The 27,343-nt window shown below is 31.3% G+C and overlaps 1 long non-coding RNA gene across 1 annotated transcript; it reads right to left on the reverse strand.

Moving 5' to 3' along the window:
* Window positions 1-17,870: 17,870 nt before the first annotated feature.
* On the reverse strand, window positions 17,871-20,908 carry LOC134230973 (uncharacterized). Its single transcript, XR_009984468.1, has 3 exons — window positions 20,326-20,908; window positions 19,688-19,789; window positions 17,871-18,530 (listed from the first exon to the last, which is right to left on the reverse strand). It is a non-coding gene; the product is annotated as an uncharacterized LOC134230973 (long non-coding RNA).
* Window positions 20,909-27,343: the final 6,435 nt, after the last annotated feature.

The raw sequence follows: 27,343 nt of genomic DNA on the forward strand, positions 1-27,343 counted from the left end.
ATAAGCCAACAAGTTGGTCTGATTAAGGGCCGATGAGCAAATTACCGTTGGCCCAACATTAATTGCTTACAATGGCCCAACTGTACAAAAATGACGATTGCCCAACATTGAAAAAATACATTGGCCCAACAGTGGCCCAATATTAACTGTTACATTGGCCCAACAATAAGCCAACAAGTTGGTTTGATTAAGGGCCGATGAGCAAATTACCGTTGGCCCAACATTAGTTGCTTACAATGGCCCAATTGTACAAGAATGACGTTTGCCCAATATTGAAATAATACACTGGCCCAACGATGGCCCAATATTAACTTTTACATTGGCCCGACAATAAGCCAACAAGTTGGTTTGATTAAGGGCCGATGAGCAAATTACCGATGGCCCAATGTTGAATTCAAACGGTGGCCCAACATAAGGAGCGTTGTTGGCCCAACAAAGGTCCAATAACATCCTGCTATCTGGGTTGCACTTTTTAGATATTTCTTTGTGAGCTTTAAAAAAAAAATTCTAAAATTAAATTTTGTCGCTTTTCATGCTTTATTCAGAAAAAAGTTTGAATGAGTTTATCTTACCTCTAGGCAGGTAGGCTTTTTATTGGATGAAAATAGGGTTGAATTAGGCGAGTGAGGAATATTTTAATTCGCTAAATTATTGCTGATAAAGATTAATTATGATATATAATATATATCTCCTTCTTAAATATTAAATTCGATATTGAAATATGGTCTTATTGTTTTCTTCCTTTATAGGCATATAGTATAAGAAACCATTTGTTTGAGCACATTTTAAATAAAATAAAAAGACGAAGAAAAAGTGAAATTATTTATTTGTTGAAATCAAATACATAAACTGCATAGATAATTGTTTGTGGGGATGTATATTCGTTGAAAGGGGTGACCCACTGAATCCACGAACATTGATTCCCAATTGCAAAGAACAATAATGATTCCAGAGTACAAGTATGTTCCTGTCTAAAACAAAAAATAAAACAAAATGTACTACCTGATACAAAGAAAAGTAAGTTCCCAATCAGCCAAAAATAAGACATCATAAAGAAATATTTTTAAATAATTATTATATAGATAAGATATTCAATAAAATTTGGCACCCAAGGGATCATACGTAAGACAAAAAAGTGTTCCTAAAGGCACTGGGCTTATAAGCACACGTTTCACCCCTGTATGCGTAATGCACTTATCGTGCAGCAGCAGGGAAGTTTTATACATGTATCCCTATTTTATTTTAGTTTAAATTCTTCTTCTTAGATGTTAAACTTGTTTTAATACGCTATTGACAGTTCCCATTTAATGATTAAGATTCGATGAAGATGAACCTAGTCTTCACTGGACTTGGAAAGGAGTACCCAAGAGAAGATACTGAATGGAAACTTAGACAATTTCTGTCCATTGAACTTTGGATCGATGAACACATTGAATTTTCGAATGTACATCGCTTTGGACGTTTTACCCGGGGTCGACCCAGGCCAATAGTGGCTAGATTCGTATACCAAAGAGTTGTAGACCTGGTGTTAGATTGTGCATATCGCTTGAAGGGCAGCCTATATGGAATACACCAACAATTTCCAGCTTTTGTGGAAGATCGCAGAACGGCCCTCTACCCGGTGATGAGGCAGTTCCGCGAACAAGGTGACACGGTTAGGATGGTTAGGGACAAACTTTACGTGAACGGCCAGTTATAAATATGTTTTTTTAATTGGTGATTTTAACGCAAGAACTGGAATAGACCCAGATTACATTACTAACTGTGACACTTATTCTGACTTTTTACCTGAAAGTTTGTATGTATTAGACTTACTCAATATCCCACCGCAACGGTCATCAAAAGACTTAATCAAGAATAATTTTGGCAAAGATTTACTCGATTTTTGTAAACATACTGATCTTTTTATTTTGAATGGTCGCATGGGAAATGATAGATGTATTGGTAAAACTACATGTAAAGGTATTAGTGTAATAGATTATTGCATAGGTAATACTGAATTTTTGACAGTTGTTAAAAATTTCGAAGTTCATGATTTTTCGAAACTTTACTCTGTTTGCCATAATCCTATTTATGTAGAACTATCATTGACAATTAACCAAGAGAAGCGAAATACTAATAATGAAAATACCTGTAATAACGAACAAAAAGATAAAGCTAAAGGTTGGAATGACGACTTGCAACACATTTTTCTCGAAAAATTAGGTCAGAAAAATATTGAAATTAACAATTTATGTGGAATTCTTGACAATATTAAAGAAGAAATCGATCTAGATTTTGTTGACAAAATTGTAGACGATACCTGTAACATTCTTATATCAAGTGCAAAGGAAACATTTGGGATAAAAAATAATCGAAGAAAATCAAAGATAAATTTTCACCAACAATAGAATGTTACCACGCACGACAAACATTTCGTAAGGCTAAAAAACGCTACCAGAGAAATAGATGTAAAGATCTCAAAGACGATATGTATATAGTAAAGAAAAAATATATAAAAAATTGTTGAAAATGTGTGTAAATAACCATAAAAATCAAACGAAAGAAAAATTGAAAAAACTAAAATCAACAAACCTGAAAGAATATTCGAAAATAATAAACTCTGGCCAAAAAAAAAAAATGTAAATGCATCTGCTGAGGAATTATATGAATTTTTTAAAGATTTAAATATGGAAAAAGATTATGAAATACCAGACTATGTTTTATCAAATGAGGATATAGATATTCTTTCTAATTTACAGTGTAATGAGTCTATAATGAATCGATAACTTGTGATGAAATAATGCAAAGTATAAAAAGTCTTAAAAGAAACAAATCATGTGGAAGTGATGACATATACAATGAATATATTAAAAGTTCATGCAACATATATATAATGGTGCTCCTCTATCAAAAAATATTCAATAAAATTCTTGACAGCGGTTGTTTCCCATCCGATTGGTAGTGTGGTGAAATAATCCCTATCTATAAGAATAAAGGTGATGATACTGAACCCAAAAATTATCGCCCAATAACTCCAATTAGTTGTATTGGAAAGCTATTTACATCTATTTAAAATAATAGACTTTATAGATATTCAGAAGAATTCAAAATAATACAGGAAAACCAAGCTGGATTTCGTAAAAATTATGGTACAACTGATCACATATTTACTTTGCATACAATCATCGAAATATTCAAAAAGATAAAAAAAAGAATTTATTGTGCCTTTATTGGTTTTGAAAAAGCTTTTGATTCTGTATGGAGAATAGGACTCTGGAACAAAATACTATTTGATTGTAATATATATGGAAAATGTTTTAGAATAATCAAGAAAATGTATGAGGGTATCAAGACAAAAATTAGAGTAAATGGTGTTCTTTCAGATACTTTCCCTTGTCAACTTGGTGTAAGACAGGTGAAAATTTATCCCTTTTTTTGTTCTCGCATATTTAAATGATTTAGAATCATTCCTCACCATGAATGATATAACTGGTTTAGAGAAAATATCTGAAATGATTGAGACTGAACTTCATGTGTATATTAAGGTTTTTGCTCTGTTGTATGCTGATGACACTGTTTTATTTGCTGAAAACCCTGAGTCATTACAAAATATGTTGAATTGTTTTCATGAATATTGTATAAAATGGCGGTTAAAAGTGAATGTTGACAAAACAAAAATAATGATTTTTGGAAGAGGTCGAATAAAACAAGATTTATATTTTACATATGATGGTTTAAGTCTAGAGATTGTTGATAGTTATAAGTACTTAGGAATATATTTTTCAAAATCAGGTTCTTTTAATCAAAATATAAAAGAACAATACAATAAATCTGTAAAAGCTATGTATGGAGTGATATCAAAATGTAATCAACATAATCTTTCTATGGATTGTCAGATAGATTTGTTTGACAGAATTGTACAACCAGTTTTGTTATATGGATGTGAAATATGGGGATTTACAAAAAATACTTTAATCGAAAAACTTTACTTAAAATATTGTAAATGTATAATAGGTTTGAACACTAAACGCCAAACAACATGGTGTATGGGGAACTTGGCAGATGCCCACTTATCATTAATATTAAGGTGAGAATGATTTCTTTTTGGGCAAAACTACATTTTTTCTCAAACGATGGATAAATTTGCTACAAAAATGTATGTTCTAGCTTCAAGGCATAATTTGCCTTGGGTTAACTGTCTCAAAATGTTAAAAATATTTTAGATGATTGTTGATTATTTTATTTATGGACAACACAACAAATGTACAATGTAGCATGGGTAAAAAATGAAGTAAAAAGAACACTTGTTGACCAAAATATCCAAAACTGGCAAAGTAATGTTTTTAACTCATCAAAGGGTGTAAATTATCGTATTTATAAAGAAATACTAGAACCAGAAAGATATCTCGTTAATCTACCTAGAAAATTTTCAATTTTGTTATGCAAATTTAGATGTAGCTACTTTAAACTCCCTATTGAAACTGAGAGATGGTTTGGTATTCCAAGAGAACAAAGAATTAGTACTTTATGTGATTTTCATAAGATTGGTGATGAATTCCATTATGTTTTTGAATGCACACAAAAAGAAATTAAAGAGGCTAGGTTAAAATATATTTCAAACTCTTTCATATGTAGACGAAATATAGAAAAAATTTAAGCAACTTTTTACAACAACAAATTGTTCAGCATTGAAAAAATTATGTAAATTTTTATTGATTGTCAAACAAATTATAGATGAAAATAATTGACATGAACTTGAACATGATACTGTATAGGGGGGAAGTAACTCGCGGTGTTAATATTCGCTATATTCACAGTGTTAACAAATCCGTGAATTCAAGAAACAGTGAATAATTTTCAACAATCTCCATGTTTTATTTGGAAAATTGAGAATAGACAACGATAGATTTATATAGGTGTTCGTGCAGTCCATGGTCATTTCAGTAATTGCGAGTAGTACTGGCATTCAATTAATTTTAATTATCACGCTTTACTTTAATTCAAATCGGCAGATAATAATTTGTGTTTGTTCAAAAGCTGTTTTAATAGCCAACGCTACATGTTTCATCAATCAAAACAACGTGGGCCATGGGTTTTGATTACCCGTGCGTAACTAATGTTACCACATGCATTCTCATGCATGTTAGTTCATGTAGTTTTTATCTACATTTTGGTTTTAAAAAACCATTCAAATAAATATCGAACTTACTGACGAAGGAAGTATGGAAGGATCATATTATTTCGTAGAACTACATAAAAAGTTTTATTTCCGTCCAGTAGTTATTCGCTGCGTTGTATTGAAGATCTCGGGTACACATGCACTCATCGTAATAGCATATGGGAAAGTCATTTAACGTTTAGAGACTATTAATAGCTGATTTTTAGCTAATAATTGTGTTAATTAATTATTTATAAAATTTAACAATTCTATAATAACTACCCTGTTGTTCGTGAAATAAAGACATAACGCTGATTAATGTCGTTTACATGTAGCTATGGTATGGATCAAATGGAGACAAGGGAAGTAATTTTTATTACATACCAAATTCCGCGAATTCAAGAAACCGCGATCGTGTCAGATGAGAGAAAACCGTGAAAATTACAACCCGTGAAATTAATCCCCTATACAGTACTTTGTACTGTTTATAATGCATGTATTATATTTTTTGTATTGTGTTTGTACATTTTCTACCTCCTCTCTACCATGTATGTTTGTACATTTAAGAGAATAAATCATTGTCATTGTCATTGTCATTGTCATAATAATTGATGTGGGCAACGATGCATTCACTATTTTCTACATGAAAAAAAGCACAGAAATTAGTCATTTAGAGGCATTACTGCATAAAACTGCAGAATGCATCGGGTTAATGATGTCAGAAATGATGTTAGGGCATACAAGACCTCCTTCTGTACGACCGTAGTTTGCAGAAAGTATGTTGATTCGTTGAGGTTTATTACAACGAAGGTAAGCAACATTGTTTTCGAATGATTACTCCAGCGTATACTGGAAAGGAAATCGATGGTATGGTTTTCCATATGGCAATGATTCGATTTTGTCCTTTAACTTAGTGAAATAATGCATCAACAATACTTTGATCTTGAACAATATAACCTATGTACACTCTAAGGGAACAGATCATGGAAAAAATATACCTAGCCAAATAGGCCGACAACTATATTATCTTATTCTATAACTATATATAGTTATCATTCACATGCGCACGCCGTATTCTATTTTTGAGAGATTAAAAAGGGTGTGACGATATGCTCAATTTTTTATGATATATACTAGATTTTAGTTTTGGAAGCATAATGATTCGAATACCCATCTTCTGAAGACACGTGAAATGAAAAGAGAAAATATCCCAAAATAAACCAAAAGTGCGGTTTGCCATCCTCGTAAGACTATAGCGCAGATGAAAATTATGAAATAAAAACCCTGCACACCTTTGTATTTATTCATTTATCATTCATCAGACAATATCATCTGTTTCAAAATCACTTAATTCTAGATGTTATCTTTAACTGCATTTGACATGTTTATACATAGCTATTAAAACATGTGACTGTTGTGACGTTTTTGTGATAATAAAATATAACTATTTTCAAACTTATTGAGCTTAGAAGAGAAATAAACAAGGTAATATAATATCTCTTGGAACATTTTTGTGCGATTCAAAATAGATTTTTGAGACAGAGTGGGAAGAAACAAAATTATATAATGTAATATGTTTCAAAGAATACTCAAACTCCGTCGGCATGAGCTGAAACACACGGCGCTTTTCTTTGCATTATTTTTTTTCATTCATTTCTTGTTTGCTTCTCTTAATGATAGTCCTTTTAACAAAAGTGTAGTTATTGGGGTAAAAAACGCAGATCACATGCTTCCGTGTATATTACGTCGATGAACTCTAGTTCCATTACCAGGATTTTAACACTTGATTTCGTGGCTGTCTTGACAGTTTTTCAATTATAATTATCAATAAAACGTTATAATTTATAATCTTTACCCTTTTATTGTGTTGTATTTAAGAGGTTATTATCATTTATCATTTTCATAATTGGTTTTATTCCTTTGAATCCTACCGATTAAAGAAAGCTCGATCATGATTTCAAAAGTCTTCATATATTTATTCAAGTATATCTCACTACCTACCTACATAGCTTAACATAAGAAAAATCAAAAGAAAATTTAACTTAATTCAAGCATTGTAATTACATCTTTGAAAGAAATCCCTTTTTTGACATTTTAACTCCAATAATTGTATCTACACAAATTAGGAATCAAATACAGATTTATCCTCTCTGGAAAAGACCCATTTAAGAGACCCGGAATGATTATCAAATCAAAAAGTAAAAAAAAGAAGGTGCACATTGGCTTTATTTAATAAAAAATATTAAAGTATATTTAAATTTTATTCATCGCTAACAGGAGTTGTGGATAAGAGATGGATACCCTTCAATTTTTTAGAAAGGATGACAGTGTATATCCAATAAAGCCAAAATATGTGTCAAATCAAAACGGTTAAATGAGACGTGTACAATATCAAAATGATAAAATGAAAAAACCAGAAAAATCACATTGACTGATTTTTATTATTTTGCTTTTCCCAATAAAATTTACCTGGTTTGGAATAGTTTTCTAAAGTTTATATTACACTTTTAGCGCCGAGCTATCATATTCTGAAATATGTTTTAATCTGTAAACCTTTACTGAGTGCTATTTGTCCATATTTGATTCTTTTTTAAGTATTAACAGATATATTCCTAAACTTTCGCTGGTAGAGGTGGCTATATTTGCGTATAGCCAGGTGGCGCAGCTTTCCAGTCGCACCAGTATCGCCTGAGGAACTGTGGTGTCATTTATGAGTGAACATAATCGGTTTGTAAAACTTTCACTTCTGAATCATTTAACATTTTGTTATCAACTGTCTGTTTATCAGTTAAACATCTGATCGCAGGGTTCAGATGTAAATAAGTCATTAAATAATGCAGCCACGACTTATTATGTCAACGAGCAAGTAAAATCATAATACTGTATCTTTGTGTTGGTAAAATTGCTGAAGTTTGTTTCTTTTGTTAAATTTTATAAAGTAAAATTGGGTTTTTTTGCTTCTATGATAATGGATTTAATATTATTTATTCAGTAGGTTTTTCTGAAAGTCAAACATATCATGTTTTTTGTTCTAATTATCTCCCTTGATCGTTTCACCTGAGACACAATGCAGCAGCCGGTAAACAATCTTATACCTTACCCGTTGCTTTATGGGAAGGATATGGAGATATCGAACAGCATTCATTCTCTAAGTCCATAAAACAATACAAAATAGGAGCAGAGCAAACACGGACCTCCGTAACATCAGTGAGTATCCCCTGCTGACCGGTAACACCCGCCGTGTGCTCATTGTAATGATTAGGAAATACCGGAAAAAGCCGTCTCAATTCAGTGTTCAAATAATGGACTCAAAATTAGTATGAAAAACGTCAGTCAGCATTCGACTCAATGATCAATTGTATTTGGTGACAAGGTCATTGAATCGACCACAGAACTAACGAAATGATGACTTTTAACGACACTGCTGATATTCTGGTCTCATCAACTTGCTTCTCAAGAATTTACCTCGTTTTAGAAATTGTTCAGACGTAGAGCATGCTCTTGCGTATCGAATCAACTGAGATATAATTATATACTCCGTATACAGGTGATGAAGGTATATTGCCACATAAGTAAGGGAAGTTGACGATATAAAAGTTAAAGTCATCACGTTTATCACATAGCTTAGTTGTTAGATTGCCATTAAAGTCTTTTCAAGTAAAATATCCAAGTATGAAACAAATGTGTCAGACTCTGTGGTATCTTTTATCTCAAGCTCATTAGTTTATATCGTATCGACGTAAGAATAGAAATTACAGAATATTTCATTTTTTAAAGTTAAAAATTGATTTCCTTAATACACACAACATTTTGAAAAATCTGTTTTAAAGCTAGTGCACAATAACCTTTAGCTACCATTTGTAGTGCTTTCGGTAGTGTATTGTCGTACCTGTCATGAGACAGGTGTCCTGGGATCAATTCCTAGTCCAGCCGTAAAAATCTCCATTGTCAATGTAATTCATGTATTTAATTAGTATATCATAAGTGACATTAACTGACAAGGGGTGCTTGTCCGAGTGTCTAAGATTTCCATGAATTGTAAAACATTCCTTATAATTCCATCTCTTTCTAGATCTAAAAAAATATTACAAAAGACATGCATAGGAATGTTGACTGATTTTGAGTCTTCATGTTTAATCTGAAGTCTTCTCGATGTTAATTATAAGACTATATATCCTTGGTAACAAATATTGTTTCCTTCTATGTTTGGTTTTTCTTATCTTTTATACTATTGTTAAGTACAGCTATTTATAAGAACCAGGCAGAAATGAAAATAAGTGATTCATGATAGTGATAGATTTTTCAAAAACTATCATATTTACATTAAGGTACATCAAACTAAATACTTGATCACAGTTATAAATGGATTTCATGCATAGTTGATTAAAAACTGAATTCAACATATACTGAAACAGTCAACAATATCCATTGAAAGGTGTCTGTACGTGCAGGTAATTCTTTAAGAAGGCCCGCACTCCCCTTGAATGTGAATTATAAAATATTGAACATCTAGTATCAAAGAGTAAAAAACAATTAAAAAACCCATGGGTTATTTTAATTACGAATAGATATTGTGATTTTAAATTATGTAAAAACATGAAATTCTAGTTATCTCCCTTGGCACTCTTTAGTAAAAGGAGTTGGAAACAGTGTATTTAACTCTTCAGTTTAGAAGGGGAGGATTAAGAAATGTATGTGATTTCATCTTCATTTTGGAAGTTTTGCCGGTTTTCTTACATCCAAGGGGCATGTAAGACTTGTAAGTCTAAAATTTTTATTAGAAAAATATAATCCTAGGATAAAAAAAACAACTGCCTGCAATTTGCTTAATTTTATCTGACAAAAACAAAATTTTATTTCCTAAACATGCTTAGAGTTTGAGTGTTTTGAAAAAGGCTAACTTGTTTAACAATAACATCAAAACTACTTAAATTCAGTTAATTTTGGGGAAAAAACATTTAATTTTGTACTGGAATTTGAACAGTAGCTCGCTGCTGGGGATTAGAGTATGTTGAGTATCTCTCCTTTCCGTCGATAATCCCTTAGTACAGCAATATACACAGTCGACTGGAATAAATCCTCGACCTCAGCATACATGAAGCCATAGCAAGAAGCAGTGAAAGCCACAGCAGAGATTGGATGGAGCATGATTTTTTCTATGTCTTGGCGCCTCTATGGATGTCAGATTTAGATCAGGTATTTAATACATAACACAGACAAATGTCTAAACAAAGACAGTATTGACTTTTTTTCAAATTGAAAAAGGGGAAAGTCAAGAAAAATTGATAGCAAACATACAGGCTGACTGCTAGTAAAAGTTATCAGTCCTGCTAAAAATCTACCAGCCTAACTGAGAAAATAATTGTCTCTTATAAAATTGATTTTTGAAAGTAGAGGTACTGTGAGCAATGAGCAAATGATACCCCCCCATATGAATATAATAGTGTCGATGTTTTGCTGTAGGAAAATATTATCTTAATGATGCCGTACAAAAAATACCACTATTTTTTCGCCTAATTTTACTCTAAAACACACAAAATCTCAGGAGCTTCTGGGGCTTTGCCCCCTGGACCCCCTTCATTCAAACTATGGTATGACTAACATACGACTGTACTTTGGAACATTTATTAAAATGTCCTCGATATGAAGAACTTAGAAATAAATATATTAAGTGTTATTATTTAAAAAAACCATCAGTATTTAAATTAGTACAGCTAGTCAGCTATTGAGTTCTACAAATACTAAAGAACTATGTAACCTGGGCAAATTTTTGTATTTTTCTTATCAATTAAGAAATGATGTTCTAAATAATAATTAAATGATATTGTTATGCAATTAATACATGTATATTGTATAGCCTGTACAAATCTTATGTATGAATATTGTATACCTATGAGATGTAATGTCTCCGGTTCAAATAAAATACAATATACTCAAAAAAACCTCTCTATCAAGACCCCTTGTCTGAACAAATTTATCCATGCCCCCCCCCCCTTTAATCACAAATCTTTAGTTGATTCGGAAGCGATTAATCAAATTATTAAATTTTCATTAATGAAAACTTTAAACAAGTCCAGCTCGGCATCGATATGTGCAAATTGGTAAGCCCACAGCAAAATTAAATTGTGCGTCTCGGGCGGTCAGGCGTACTGTTATTTCAAACACTGTTTTCGGAATGGCCAAAGGGTCCTTCTTAAAATAGTGAATATATAATTAACCCCTGAAAAAACTCAGATGTTATGGCAAAACCATATCAATTACTATTTTTCTTATTCATTTAATCAAAATGTAAAATTGTGCCCTTTCAAACTGTATATTTCCAAACTTATATGTGTATGATATTCTTCAAATGCATTTCCTTTTATTTGAATTATAAGTAAGGGTGAAGAGTCCTACAAAATTTAATTGACAAGCAAAACAACAAATAAAATACTGTTATGGTTTTATCAGTTGAAACGGGAGGGGGGGGGGTGTTAAAGCCATAAAACCCTATCCGAATGGGGGAGGGGGGCTTCCCAAATAATCCTACAAGCAAATATATACACAGTCACATAGAAAGAGAGATTTATAAATATGAGAGCACATACAATATGCATGGGTTTCTGCCAATGTTTTCATCTAATTTAGGTTTAAAACTTAAAAAATAAAATTTGATCCTACAAAACTATAACTCTTTTTCAATTTATAACTTATAGTATGAATTCATGATAATATCACTAGTACATGGTGGAGGGAGGTAAATAAATATTTATTATCAATAATTTAAAAGCTAAATTGTTACATATATGTATGCATTCTCTTGTCAGATGATGAATTTCATGATTTGTTATCATTTCAGATGCAATCTGAGCCTTGTTCTGAATTTTAAAATCCCTTTTGATAACACCTGCACAGCTGAGATAATGTAAACTTATAAATTGAGGACAACCGTCAGTCCGTCACCAAGAAAATATTATCAATTCAACTAACGTTAGTGTTATATATACTTTATATTATTTATATATCATTTGATAATTCGGTATTTTGTGTTGACAACTTGCAGTTTTTTTAAATTATAATTAAATAAGAACATTCCTTTTCATTTAGCAATCAAGGGCCTTCTGACTAAGGGCTGAATTATAGTGAACACTACCATTCAGAGACTTTGAAACAGGTATATATTTCTTCTGATCTTAATTCTCAGAATTTTTTAGCTCACCTGAGTTGAAGGCTCAAGTGATCTTTTCTGATCAAAGTTTGTCTTTTGTCTGTCATTGTCATTCTTCAAGGGGAGAAATTACAAAATTAATAGCATTACTGATATCTTCTCAAGAACCAATGGCCCAGGAAATATGAAACTTATGTGGAACCATTGTCGGGTAGTGCAGATTCAAATTTTTTAAATCATGAACCCCATGTGTAGGACGGGGCCACAACGGATGATCAGAGTTTAACATAGGAATACAGTGTATATAAAAAAAATATTTTAAAATCTTCTTCTCGGATACAGCAAGCCTTAATTGGTAATATTCATATGAAAGCATTTTCAGGTGGTGTAGATTCAAGTTTGATCAAATCATGACCCCGGGGATAGAGTGGGACCACAAAGGCCAATCAAAGTTTAACTAAGAATATAGAGAAAAAATCCTTTAAAAATACATGTATTCTTCTAAAGAACAGAAAAGCCAGTAAGTTATATATACATATGGAAGCATTTTCTTGTAGTGTAGATTTTTTCAAATCAAGACACCCCCCCCCCCACCCCCGGGATAGGGGGGGGCCACAAAAAAAGTGTTAAAAATTTTAGGGAAAAAATCACAGTTAGTCAAAAATAAGTACCCTGTAAGCATCCTTAGTGTAGATTCAGTTATGTTCAATCATACCCCTCTCTCTCCCTTACAGAGAGAGGTCAGGACCATGTATGCTTTTAAGCTTTTCAATACAAAGCTGATTTTTGATTTTATCCAAGCTAGGTGAGTGATGTGGCCCTGGGTCTCTTGTTAAATCTTTTATCAACACATATATATATATATACAGTACAACTCGGTTATAACGAACTAGGACCTGTAAAAGTACTTTGCTATATAATTCGTTATATCCATATTTGTAATTTTGTAATAGTTATATAGTTGGGGATCCAAGAAGACTTCACTATATCTGTGAATTCACAATGTCCGTGTTTGTACTAAACAAGTTTTACTGCAGTTACATGTATGTGGAAGCCAAATAGGAGTAAAAGATGTATTATTGTATGTCATCTTCATTATTTTGTTCAATCAATACAAATGTTTCTTTGAATATTGGAAACTAAAATCAGTAGAAAGTTAGAAATTAAAATTTATAAAATGCAGCATATCTAAACAGAATTTTTGTTGTTGAAAAAAAAGCCTTTTCAGATGAGCAAGGCTGTAATAGTTATACTAATATTCAGAATCAAATAACAGCTAACTACTTGAGGCAAGGATGGGGTGAGGGTTAAAGAATGGGTTACATCAATTAGAGAATTAGAGAAGAATTGTAGAATTGTAGAGCTGAGGTTTTTCTCAAGAACCACAGGGCCAATTTTTACCAAACTTGGCAGGGCTAAGACCCCTTACAAGGGGTTATAATCAAGAAAAGAGAAAAAAAAATAGGGAGACACTGGGTCAGAAAAGCTGAAACTTGTGTTAAAGCATCCAGGGATTAAGTGTAGATTCTAAATTGTTTAAATCATGTCCCCCTCCCCCTAAGAATAGACCTAAACCACAATAGGTATTACAAGTAGAAAAATCTGGTGTAGAACAGAATGACCAGTTACTCTGGGGAGTGTTATGGACAATGGCCTTCTTGTATTCATGATCATGATCATAGAGAAAACGAACCTTAGCTACTCTCCTCCTTCAACAGCAACAAGAAAAAATTGCTTTACGGAATGCCTATTTTCATTAACAAAGTTCAAATTTTGAATTATATTTTTTCCAGATTGATGAATGAACCACATGCATTATGTCAGAGGAATCTAGCTGGAGAGCCTATTTAGCAGTCAGGACACATAGATGTACCTGTACAGTTGATACAGATAATCTCAACGGCACATTTCTAAATGATAGCCAAAAAATCTAATAAAGAAACTATCAGTTTAAAACTTTTTGAAAGAAATCCAGACCAGAAACAAAGGATGTTGATTTTTAAGCTCCTCCAAATGTAAAAGGGGTTTTATTGAAACCAAGACCAGGATACACCCAAGGATATTTAATATTACACCCCTTCAACATAAAATTTTGAATTTTAGTTTGCCTATCTAGTCAAGAACATGGATTTTTTTTTACATTTGATACACTTTTTAATGTTATATTGACATTTTTTCAAGATTTCTTTGCTGTAAACTATGTATTTCAGCACAAAGTACATTTACAGATATTTTTTTAAAAATTGCTTTAAAAATACAATTGAAATGTTTAGATCATGTCTCATAAATGGTTAATCACAGTTACCACAGAAACCAAATATTTGTATTAAAAAAGTTAGGTACAAAAAAATGTTGTGTCTTTCAGTATTTTAGCTAATGGCGACTCATACAGTTTTCTTCATACAAGCTAATCACATTGACTAAATTGTATAGGCAAATACAATATTTTTGGAGATGTTGTCATGGTATAACCAGATACAAATCACAAAAGCATATTTAAACAAATATATTTTCATGCATTTACAATAAACTGTGAAAATAATACATGTATGTTAGTCAATAATTATTTTGTATTTTATGGAGTTTTGTAAAGTCAATTTATTTAAAAAAGCATTTCCAGAATAATTTGTTACCATGGTTACAAAAATTTATGAGAAATCCACTGGTTTTATCTAATATTTGTGATGGTTTAGAACATTTTCTTTCTTAAATTATCAATTTTTTTTTGTGCTTGTGGCATTTTTTCCACAACATACTCTGAAAATGATGTATTTCGGTATTTTCTTGAAAAATGAATTTTTGTGATATTCTGTTTCCATGGTTACAGAATATTTTTGAAAAACCCATTGGTTTTGTTTTGTTTTATTAGAATTAGGATTGTGGTCTTTCTATCCCATGCCTTCAGTTTTCTTTAACATGTGGGATTTTTTCTAACTATGCTCTTAAGAGTCATTCTCTGTAAAAACCAAAGAATCCAAGGAGGCCGTAAAAACGAATGTCTCCGAAATACGTAATTTTTTGTATTTAGAGTGTACTCAGGTGTCTAACTGAGAAAACCACCTTAGTTCATGTTTCAGGGTGTCCGTTGCCATGGCAACCGTAACTAACACAAATATGGCCATTTTGACAGGTTCTATTTCATGAAATATAGCATTTTTAACCCCAATATTTCCTTTAAACACGAAAAATATGACCACTTTCAATTATATAATTTATTTTATGCATTCTTATATAATTAAAATAATTAAGAATTAAATCTTTTGCCTGAGGCGTTTCAAGCTGATAGAAGGCTAAAAATATCAAATTTCATGATTTTTTCAAAATGCAGAAAAATCCATTTTACCCTCTATTTCAATTACATTTATCTTTAAATTCCAAGATAGGTTTTTTAAACTTCTTGTTTATTCCAAATATCTATACTATAGTCTTTCATTTCATATAGATTCCAAACATGTGTTTTTCAGATAACTCGGGAAATATCAAAATGAAAATAACCCATAATCCCGAATTTCCTCAGATATGGATTGGAAAACTGCGTTATACATTGTATATGGTATATTTTGTAGAGTTTGTTTTTCTCTTTTGAGGACATTGTTTATGTAAAACATTAAAAACAACCTCAACAGAGAATTAAATGATAAAAATGAATGAAAATGTATCATTTTAGGGGCGGATAGCAACATAGCAGTGGTTAACAGGGATCATGGGATTTTTTTTTCATTTCATGTTTTTATCGGTTCAAAATCACTTTTGTGGCTAAATTTTAACAATACTGACGTGTATATTAATCATGCTACTAATCAATTCTTTAAATGAAATGTAGATATATTTAAGATATAAAAGTAATACACAGATATTTCATTTTACCCCCCCCCTTTTTTTTAATGAGGAAAAGGCTGGGGGTTAATGACACCTGTTCTATGACTCAAATTTTATCTTCTTCAGCTATTAAACGTATTTGTTACAAAGAAGATGGGCGAATAAGGCGGGCAGAATGCCTATAGTGCGACAGATAAGAAGTGAAAATTTTAATCTCAATTGAATCGAAATTTTACTTGATATTACATCTAATATTAAAGTATACTTTATGTAAAATCTCTACAATTTAAAAAAATCTCACAAAGACTAAAAATATTTGCCTATGAAAAAGCTTACACACACTAAAAAGAACAAAAACGATCATTTTCTCATACTTAAACAAAATTTTTCAATATGGGTGGGTCTTCTCTCCATTTTTTTTTGAAAGATGATCCTAAAAGTTGGCAATAAAATACACATTTTTTAGTTTTCAAAAACATGGAGCGAAGACCCACTATACCTTAAAAGTACACTTTTATGACACAACATAAGCATCTTTCCGAGAAATACTTCAAGTCCATTAAGTCGCGGGTCATATCACAAACATGATTTAAATGCTTAAACTCATCATGAGCGGTGTAGCATAGTGGTTAACGCGTTAGTCTCAAAGCAGTATGCTATTGATACGTCGGATTTTTATTGCTAGGGTTCGAATCCCACGAATACCAGTCCATCTTATAATTTTATGAAAGAAAATTTTTTACGAGATTTTTTTTCTCTCTCAGAAAAGTTATTTTTTTAATTTTTCATAATTTCTAAAATTTCTATAATTAGACGTTAATTTAAATAATCAATTCACATATTAGATATGATTTCTTAATATTTGATGCTATAGGCATTCTGCCCGCCTTGTTCGCCCATCTTCTTTAGCTGAAAAAAAAGAGTCGATGAAAAGTTAATTTATTAACTCTATCACAACGTAAGGCTAAGGTCAAGAGTTCAAAGTTAACTGAAGAATATATATACATGTAGTATAATTGCTTCTCCACATTTTCAGGAATTGACTGGATGACCTTAAGTCAGGATTTCTGATTACAGAAACAGAATGCTATAAAGTACAACATGTTTAATCCAAAATGGTTTAAATGGACTAAATAAACAATTGATAACTGAAAATAAATCTGAAAATTAAAAGATTATTATTTATTATTATTTTTTAAAAGAACATATAAAAGATTATGGTGTGCAGAGAAAGTTCGGGCTAATTATTTTTTTTAAATAACTTTTTCAATTATCAATTTATATTAAAGCTCAAACATTATTTCATATACTTGTAATTGATTGATACACAATGAAGAATTTCAAAAATATGTATGTATACTGTTGAACACAAACCATTCACAGCAACATATCTAAATAATTTGATTATTGAGCTCATGAAATTATAATACCAGCAGAATAAGGACAACAAAAGTAAAATGAGACCATAGATGTAAGTAATAAGAGTTCCTGTCATTCAGATTTTCAACTTGATTGCAGGCTCGTAAGAGGCAATTTCAGTTGGAAGAGGGGGGGGGGGGCACAACCATACATTCTCAGTGAAAACTACCAAAAATTTCTAGAAAGCAAAATAAGGACAAAAGATCATTAGACGTATTTTCTGAGGGGGCACAAGCATGGAGTAGCTATGTTTATTATAGAATTCTATATATTGGCAAAATATTAGGGGGGGGGGGCAAATGTTTGTCATATTGTAAAAAATAATTATATACAATGTATTTTCTATGAAATACCCAAGAGCCATTAGCAGGAATAGTAGGGCAATGACATACTTAAGTGAATAATTACATAGATGTACAATAGGTGGTTTTTCACTTTTATCAGTTAATATTTTTGTCATCCAAGTAAACGTTATCCTTAAGCCTTGAAAATAATAATAGACACTTTTGACATAGATTTCTTTAATTTTTTTGTCAATTTTATAAAAATTCAATAATTGTAACAAAGGATGGAATTATCATTTTACATGCAATGAGACTACTGTTTATACACTTTTTATCTTTTATTTAAGAATGTACATTATTAAATTCTTTTTTTTAAATTATTTGAAGCATATTCATAGTAGTGCATAGTGGACCCATGTTATTATGCATGAATAACTTCAGGATAAGTGGTCAAAACTTCCCTCAGGTATAATACTAGGCAAGACTAGGATTTTCTTCAGATACTGTAAGACTTCACTATTTCTTTGATGTTCTTTGGGAGAATAACAGCAATGTTTGTCATTATATTATTGTTGTAGTATAATTTAGCAGGCTTAGTGAAGGTGTCCCGACGGTTTCTCCCATTCTCTGAAAACTCTCACTAATTTTCATCAGATACTCATTCATTTGCTGAATGTCATGACTGGTCATGACTAAATGTAAAACTCTGGCTTCTTGAGTTCTGTAATAGACAATACAAGTATTTAGATTTACCAGGTAGATAATACAAGACTTAAGTTAACCAGAAATCTCTGTCAAGACTGTAGCTCTACTGGTTTGTACATATAATAAAGAAAGAGAAAACTAGCAGTTGGGACATTTACAAAAGCAATCAATAGAATAATGACAAAAACAGATACACAGAATTATTTATCTTATTTTAGTTTACTTGTGTGCCAAGTTATATTGAAATCAGACCAAAACTGTAGGAGAAGTAGCATTTTGAAAAACTGTTTACAGACGGACAGACATACAGACAGACAAACAGACGACGGACACATTACTATCGCATAAGCTCTTCTGGTCTTTGACCAGTAGAGCTAAAAATGATTAAAGGAACCAATTGGATCATGAAAACAGTTACACTTGTACATGTAATAGGTCATACATCCTCTCTACACCAGTGTAAAATGATTTTTGGACTTTGCGAAAATTATATTGAATAAATATGTAAATAATAAGCTTCTCTATTTCATTTTCAATACATGATGGATGGCATTTAACCCCAGGAAAAAAATGTTCAAACACAACACAGTATCAGTAGAAATAATTGCTATTTACTTCTATGGAGAAGATACATGTAAACAACATGTTTATAATATAGAATTTAAACTATCTTGCCCTTTTAAAATGTTAAGAATACTTGATTTGATTATAAACTGAGTAATATATAGTGTAAATGTATATTTATTGGCAGAACAGAATCGTAACTCTTTAGTGTTCAGTGTAGAGAGGTTTCTTAAGGAAAGTGGTAGAAACTCTTGTCAAAATTTTTGAAAATAACAACTTGGGTCATGTTTTAATGAATAAAATGAATAAGTTTTACAGTGTAGTTTTTTTTTAATTTCTTATTCAAAGTTGCACAAAAATTGAATTTGAAGTAAAATATATTTGTATAGAATAATTAGGATGATTTCAGATGGGTAGAAATTGGAACATCACAGAACGTTTACATGCCTTGAAAAGTGGGTCAATAATCATGATAATAGTAGTTAATGTATATATGGAACATGAAAGCTGTATCCTCTATCCTTCAAAATTTATTACCACTGTCTAATTTCTTGAAAGATATAGAAGTCAAGGCTATTGGGTCAAAATTATAGTACATGGACACTATACCTCTTTATAATTTGGTTTTAATACGATGTTGAAGGCTCCATGAATGATCTAAATATCTTCCCCTTCCTTGTGATGCCCCTCACTTGGTCACACAGCAGCATGCTACAATAAATTGTATATATTCATAAAAATAATTCAATTCCTTACAGGTACTAATTAAAGCACAATTATATAAGAATGAGTTGTTAATTTTTTTTGCCATTCACCACATACCACGGTACTTTTTATTTAGTTTTGTATGTTGACAGGTCTAAAATAAATAACTGTGTACAATAATTCAAATTGGAGAAACTTTTTAATTAATATCTTGTTAAACTTTAAATGCATACATCATTATAGAGTGTTCAAGATGAACAAGGAAAATGAAATTTACAAGGTCAAGTCCAAAGATTATTTCTTATTCTACCCACATAGCTATTAATAGCTACAATGTACATGTATGTAGGTTAAAGCTACCCAAAGTAGCTATTTTACCCACTTCTAAGACCTACACATGTAGATAGAAATGCTTTAGTATAGTCTTTGGACTGTACCTTTTTACATTCATTTCGATTTAATTCTTTTTCAATAATTTCATCTACTCATAACTCTACGAACAAATATTATTATATTGTGTATCAGAAATTGTAGTTACTTACGTGTACATGCATGGTGTATAACACTGGTAGCGTTGCACCGGCTCGACCAATCAAATGACCTGCTTTCAAATTTTCACATGTTCTGTTTGGAGGGGAATTCTTGGTCCATCTCCTCTGGTGTTTTCAATATGCAGGTGTGAACTTAGAAGATTTGGAATTTGACAAAACTTCCTTCTTCACCGCTTTGTATTTTATTTGAAGAAAAGTTAAAATAACGTCCACATTCGATAGTCATTCACTGTATTTACTAAATAATTTTGCAAGTGTAACACATGGCATACGACCTACTTTAGACAATACATGGCCATTGCTAAAACTCACGAGTTGTTGAATGTCTTCAGAATAAACAATATCACATCTGCCAAGGAAGCTATACTGTATAATCTAAGCAGTTTTGTATAAAAATATCAGTAAAACACATCGTTTGTGAAAAGGAACTCCAAACCGGCAAAACGTCATGCTTACAAATACTTTTGTTTTTACCTTCCTTCACTGTCGGAACTAGAGAGTTCTACAAAGGGAGATAATATTTTCGTGAAATGCTAGTTTTTTAAAATTTTCAAATGCATTTTATTTTTTTAAAGCAAAAAACACACATCCAGAATAATTATGAATAAATAAGCAAGTATGTTTGCTTTCAAAATATTGTTAATATTTTATAAACCTATCTTGGGATTTTTTATAAAATGGCACTGAAAGTATGGTTATTTAGCGTGTTGGTTAAGGGTTAAAAATAGGAGGAAATTAAATTTCTTTAAAATAAAAAGGGGAGTTAGTGATGAAGCAAAATAATTTTTTATCTTTACTTCACACCTTGTTTTCACAATTTAATGCACTTAATCCAACCATAGTGCATTACTTATTTTGAATTTTTTATGTCAAATTAGGAGAAAACTGACCTTTTCAAACATGGGGGTAGCCACAAAATGTGTTAGGGGGCCATAACCTGGAGGATAGGTCACATCTCAAAATTTTAAATATACCTAATTAATCTCATACACATTCCTAATTTTTTCATATATGTTTTATTAAAATCTGTGGTATTCGTTTGAACGGCATCTGTGGTCCTTACAGAGAATGACTCTTAAAAGAATTGTTATTATTGTGAAAAATCAATTTTTGTGACATTTTGTTGCCATGGTAACAGAGTATTATTGAAACACCCATGGGTTTTATTTAATTTTATTGAAATTAAGAAAGTGCTCTTTCTATTCCACATTATCAGATTTCTTTAACATGTGGGAATTTTTCTTGCTGTGCTCTTAAAAAAGGTTATTATTGTGAAAAATGAATTTTTGTGACATTTCGTTGCCATGGTAACAGAGTATTTTTAAAAAACCCATGGGTTTTATTTAATTTTATTAAAATTAAGAATGTGCTCTTTCTATTCCATGTTATCAGATTTCTTTAACATGCGGGCCTTTTTCTTAATATGCTTCTAAAATATGTTGGATTTGAAGAAATATTGTAAAAAGTGAATTTTATGAAATGGCCTATGTTAAATTGAAATTCAGCACCTTTAGTAAAACCTATATAATTTTATCCCTATGGTAATCATTTATCATTTTGTATGTACTTCTCAGGAAAAAAAGATTTATTTATGGTACTATCATCAAAAAAGCTCTGTTCCTGTGTTCAATAATAGCTAAATTCACTTTTTTTCAATTTTTTGCTTGGTTGCCATGTGCATTTACATGGTGCATTGTTTCCATGGCAACAAAGGCTGGCCAAAAAAAATATGTTGTCCAATGATGTTCCCTTGGTCCATGAAGCAACAAATTAAAATTTTGTAAAAATCTGAAATGGTCATGAATCACCCCCTGCCTGGTTCTTACAAATAGCTGTACTTAAGAACAGTCAGCAATAGAAATTAGTAAACATCGTATAAAAGGTGTTCTGTGTACATGTATAAATATTAAACTCTATAAATGACATAGATGCACATAACTTGAGAGAATGGTATAACAGGTGCTTGAACCCACATATCTCAGTTTGATAGTAACAAAGAAAGGAATAGGAGGGGGGGCTACATGTATAATGATTGATAGTATATTGTTTAACGTCCCTCTCGAGAATTTTTCACTCATATGGAAACGTCACCGTATGCCGGTGAAGGGCTTCAAATTTTGACCTTTACTCGGCACTCAGAGCTATTGAGCAGTTAGGGATTTTTATCGTGCCAAAGCCTGCCGCTGACAAGGGGCCTCGGTTTTTAAAGTCTCTTCCGAAGGACCCGCAACTTTCACTTCAAAGTGCCGAGCGCATGGCGAAGGAACAGTTGCTACCCATTTTTTATCGACTTAGGTCAGTCGCGGCCGAGATTCGAACTCACGACCTCCCGATCACGGAGCGAGCGCTCTACCGATAGAGCTACCGTGAACGGTGCCTACATGTATAAGATGATAAATAGGAATGCCTATGGGATCATAGTGGGTGATATAAAAAAAACAAAAGAATAAGAAAAAGGATAAAATTTCAATCAGACAAATTCAACTCTGTTTGTTAAGCTCAATGCTTTCAATGTTATAATTATATAATTAGGTTGTTCGTGCATGGTTCTTTATCATTAAATATAAGATAACCAGTTTCAATTCAGATTTCATGGATTTATGTATAGATTGTGACTTTTTCTTTGAATGAAAAATTATTAATGATGTCTTATAAAAATTATGAGTTCAAAATAATAATAAAAAAACTTTATTTAAAGCAGAATTTATGAGAGTGTTTTGTTTTTCAGAAACAAATCAATTTTTAAACATACAGAATCTATTGCAAAATTACATTGACTCTTTGACCACAAAATCAATTAGGGTCTGAAATCAATTTTGATATTCATTATACGTACCTTAGTTAATTATGTGTAAATAGAAATACATTTTAAGAAAATAAAAAAAATAAGTTTGAAGTTTTATTTTTACTGAAACTGCGTTGATGTCCATTTAATTAATTATTTATTTATATATGTATTTATTCATTTATTTACTTGATTGAATTATTTATTAATCATTTTCTTTTTTGTATTATACACTCTTGGGACATACAGAAATCAGAGATTAAATCATTCAAAAAAAATCGGGTTAACAAGGCAGGACGACTTTATTTGATTTTCATTAAAGGAAATAAAGAAAAAGGTGCGAATTAGCCATTTTAGTGCCCTTAAAAAATATTGTTTTCAAAAGGTGTTAAAACTGGCTCAAATATATTTTAACAATACGATTGTGATGAATCAGAAAAGAGGGTGGATTGAGTGCTTGACTTTTTTTGTTTAACTCCCCTCTTGAGAATTTGTCACTCATGGAGACGCCACCATTTGCCCTTGGAGAGCTGCAAATAATAATTCGTTCCAGCACCTACTGCAACACGGGACCTCCTATTTATACGGGTTCATCCGAAGGACGGGACTCCACGTCCCATAGTGGGGTTCGTACCTGCGAACCACTGCACCACGCGATCGACAAATATAGCATGAAGGAGTACTATACTGAAAATATAACACCATTAATTTTATTTATCTATGTATTCTAAAGAAAAAAGGTTTCAAAATATCTCATTTCAAGGGTTATTTTTCTCTAGAAAATAGTGTCAAAGGCCATCTTCCACAACAATATGTGAAAATGACAGTTCAATGGTATATGTTTTATTTTTTTTTAAAAGAGATGTTTCACTGTAAGTCGTTCTTTTCCATCATATTTCATATGGACTACAGACAGAACAGATTGTCCATATGTTGTAATTTCTAAAGATAAATTTGACATGAAATGTTATTTTGATCCGTGTATTGTTATCTACACTGAACAGTTGAAGCATTTGGAAAGATTAAACTAATGATTGAAAATGAGTACTGTTCTTTTTTTTTTAATTATTCATTATTTATTCTATTTTCAGCCTTTCTATTTCAGACATTTACCAAGTAAACTGAAATGGCAATTTTTTTTATCCCTTTTTCAGAATAACAAAGCCCGTCTATATATAACAATTGTAAGCATGCTATTTTCAAATCCAAGGATCAGGATGAGAAACGTTTACTTTTGTTTAATCGTAAGTCTCATGTCTTTTCTCCTTTTTTCAATCATCTGTCTGCTTTTTCATGCGAAAATATTTTCGTTGAAACCTTGAAATCCATTCTGAAACAGTTTATGTGCCTTTCATTTTATCGTATTTGTTTGTATTATTCTATCAAAACGCAAATAAACGTTGCTTTATCATTTTGATATCATTTTCTTATGCCTAATAGATAGGATAATATTTTTCGAACATAATTTAATGCATATTCTACCACGATTATTCAAAACATCAAAGAAAACCACCGGACATTATTCTCCAATAAATCACGAACGTCATAAAAAATTATCACATCAGAAACACGTATCAAATCTGAACAATTCAAATGCATGTTTGGCTGTAGAATGAAATACGTGTTTAGACCGCATCGATGTGTCGTCTTTTGCATTATAAACACTGTAAATTGCATCAAGTTGCTGAAGAATGTCGGTTTTTATAGCTAAGCGGGGCTATTCCACGGACCTCCCTACACATTAAACAACGTGATTTTAGCAGTAAAACAGGAACATGATTTTGTTATTGTATATTCATTTTAACTTATCAATACATATTATAACATATTTGTAATTTGTAAAAAGGATATTTTTAATGTAACAAAAGCTCAAATCGTCTGCATTCTATACACAGGTAAGCAAACAAATTTTACCTCTGGTGTTAAATGAAACAGCGTAATCGAGACATGGTGACCTAATTCGTTTCTCTATAGAGGAAACGATTATCCTTAATTTAGCGTTTGTACCAAACGTGGAAGAATAGAAATAAAGTCCTTGTTATCGTGAATGCTGCAGAATAACCTCCTCGGTCTCGAAATGTTGTTTGAAATATAAAAGCCTCGGCTAATGCACCACCTTTTATATTTTCAAACATTTCTCGACCTCGGAGGTTATTCTACAACATTCACGAAAACACGGACTTTATTTCTTAAATAACTTAAGCGGTTTGAATAATTTTGATGACAAGGCAAGTCGTTTAGAATCTTTCTTGAAACGTGGATGATCATGTAGAAAGTTAGATCACTGAACGTTTCAGGTCTTAATCCTTGAACGTGTCATATGAATTATGAACTATGAATTTCAATAGATTAAAAAACTTAAAATTTAGTTTCAAACATCGCCATTTGTCATTATTCCAAAGTCGATAAATTGCATGAAAAATTATTTATAATCTGAAATTACAATACTAAGGCTAACATCTTTATGGTGTCAAAACACTGTAAATGTAGCAATGTTTTATCATTTCATATCTAATTGTTTCTTAAAATAGAAAATTGAGAAATTTATCCTTGTTAGTTTGCTAAATTTTGATCAAAACCTTTTTCAATATGTACACGATTTGAAATACAGGGTTTTAAAATTAATTTGAATGCGTTATTCAATACAGTCAAATAAGACTATGTATTTGCTGGACCTTTGCATACTATTCACATGTACTCTTTTACTTTCTATAATATTAAATACTAGCATTTTAACAAGCATGGGTGTAAATACGTCTTTTTGAAACAATCAAATAGTTTTTGATTCTTCATTGTATTTACACGATTGTTTCAGTTTGCTCCTTTTAAGCCTTTGATCGCACTTTTCTGCTTGCTTCAAAAGAATTAATAAATTTAATGACGCTTTAAACACTAAAGAGTTCTAAGTCTGAGGTACTTTTATGTTGTAAGAGTGATCTGCCCCTAAAAGTTTGATAGGGAAAAATTATTTTGTACGATTAATTACAAAATATTTAATTTACAAAAAAATATGCTTAGCTTTATATTTGATCAAGAGCAAGTAAGAGAACTCATGATTTCCATCATTTTTCCAAACGTCAGTTATCAGCAGTGTTTCTTTTCAAGGACAGTCTCTTGTCTATGAACATTTCCTTGCAGGATTAAGACAAGTACCCTATGTTGAAAATGAATTAAATAGTCTAAATATAACAAATATATATATTTATTATATAGTATATTTATAGTCCCTATATAATCTATACAAACGGAAACAGTTCATTACACTACATATTCACCGGATTTGAGGTCGTTTTCACCGGAGTGTCATTGCCCGTGCAGCGGCATTGTGACGTCACTATCAACAATGGTTGCAACGGCCGCAGCGAGCTACGAGCAGGAAAATATTATACAAACCTATTGCAGGATTATTTTTAAACGTTTGGACATCTAACACAGCAAAACTCAAAAAGGAAAACACGGAGGTGACATTCTGTAATCTGGATATTTTTTTTCAACAATGGAAGTTCGTAAATGAAAATGGTGTCGCCATTCAGGCTTCAATGTCTTATTTATTGTAAATCGGACTGTATAATAAAACAATTTTGGTGTTGAATATTGTTTGTTATTCACCAGAAAAATATCCATATTGACCTCGGCTTCGCCTCGGTCAATATGAATATTTTTTCTGGTGAATAACAAACCATATTCAATAAGTTTTTCTTAGTGTTTAGAGGTACCGAATGACAGATGATACAAACAAACTTTTGTCAACAAATATGAAAATAACAACTTCAGCCATGTTATATTGAGTAAAATGAATAACTTTCACCGCGTAGTTTTTAATTGTTTAATTAATTTTTCACCAAAATGGTATTTGAAGTGTAAAACATTTGTATAGATAAATAAGGATGGTTTCAGATTAGCATAATTTTGAACATCACACAAGGTTTACAAATTCTTTATATTCTAGAAATTTATTATTTGCAGCATGTTCAATTAAATTAAGCCAAAAAACATATACCTATCCAGGCATCCATTTTTTGTTTGTATCTTCTGTCCTTAACCCAATATAATAAAAACTTTGAATATACATGTACAAATTCCTAAAAGTAAATTTCATTGAAAAGTAAATCTAAATAAATATGCAATATCAAGTTTTAAATGCTTATTGAAAACATTTTTATTTTCAGTAACTTATTTTAATTTTTTTTATCCCAAGGTTCTTTTGTCGGTGAATCTAACACA

This window comes from Saccostrea cucullata, unplaced genomic scaffold, assembly GCF_032062105.1.
Source record: "Saccostrea cucullata isolate Sc308-1 unplaced genomic scaffold, CSIRO_AGI_Scuc_v1 ctg545, whole genome shotgun sequence".
Taxonomy (NCBI): domain Eukaryota; kingdom Metazoa; phylum Mollusca; class Bivalvia; order Ostreida; family Ostreidae; genus Saccostrea; species Saccostrea cuccullata.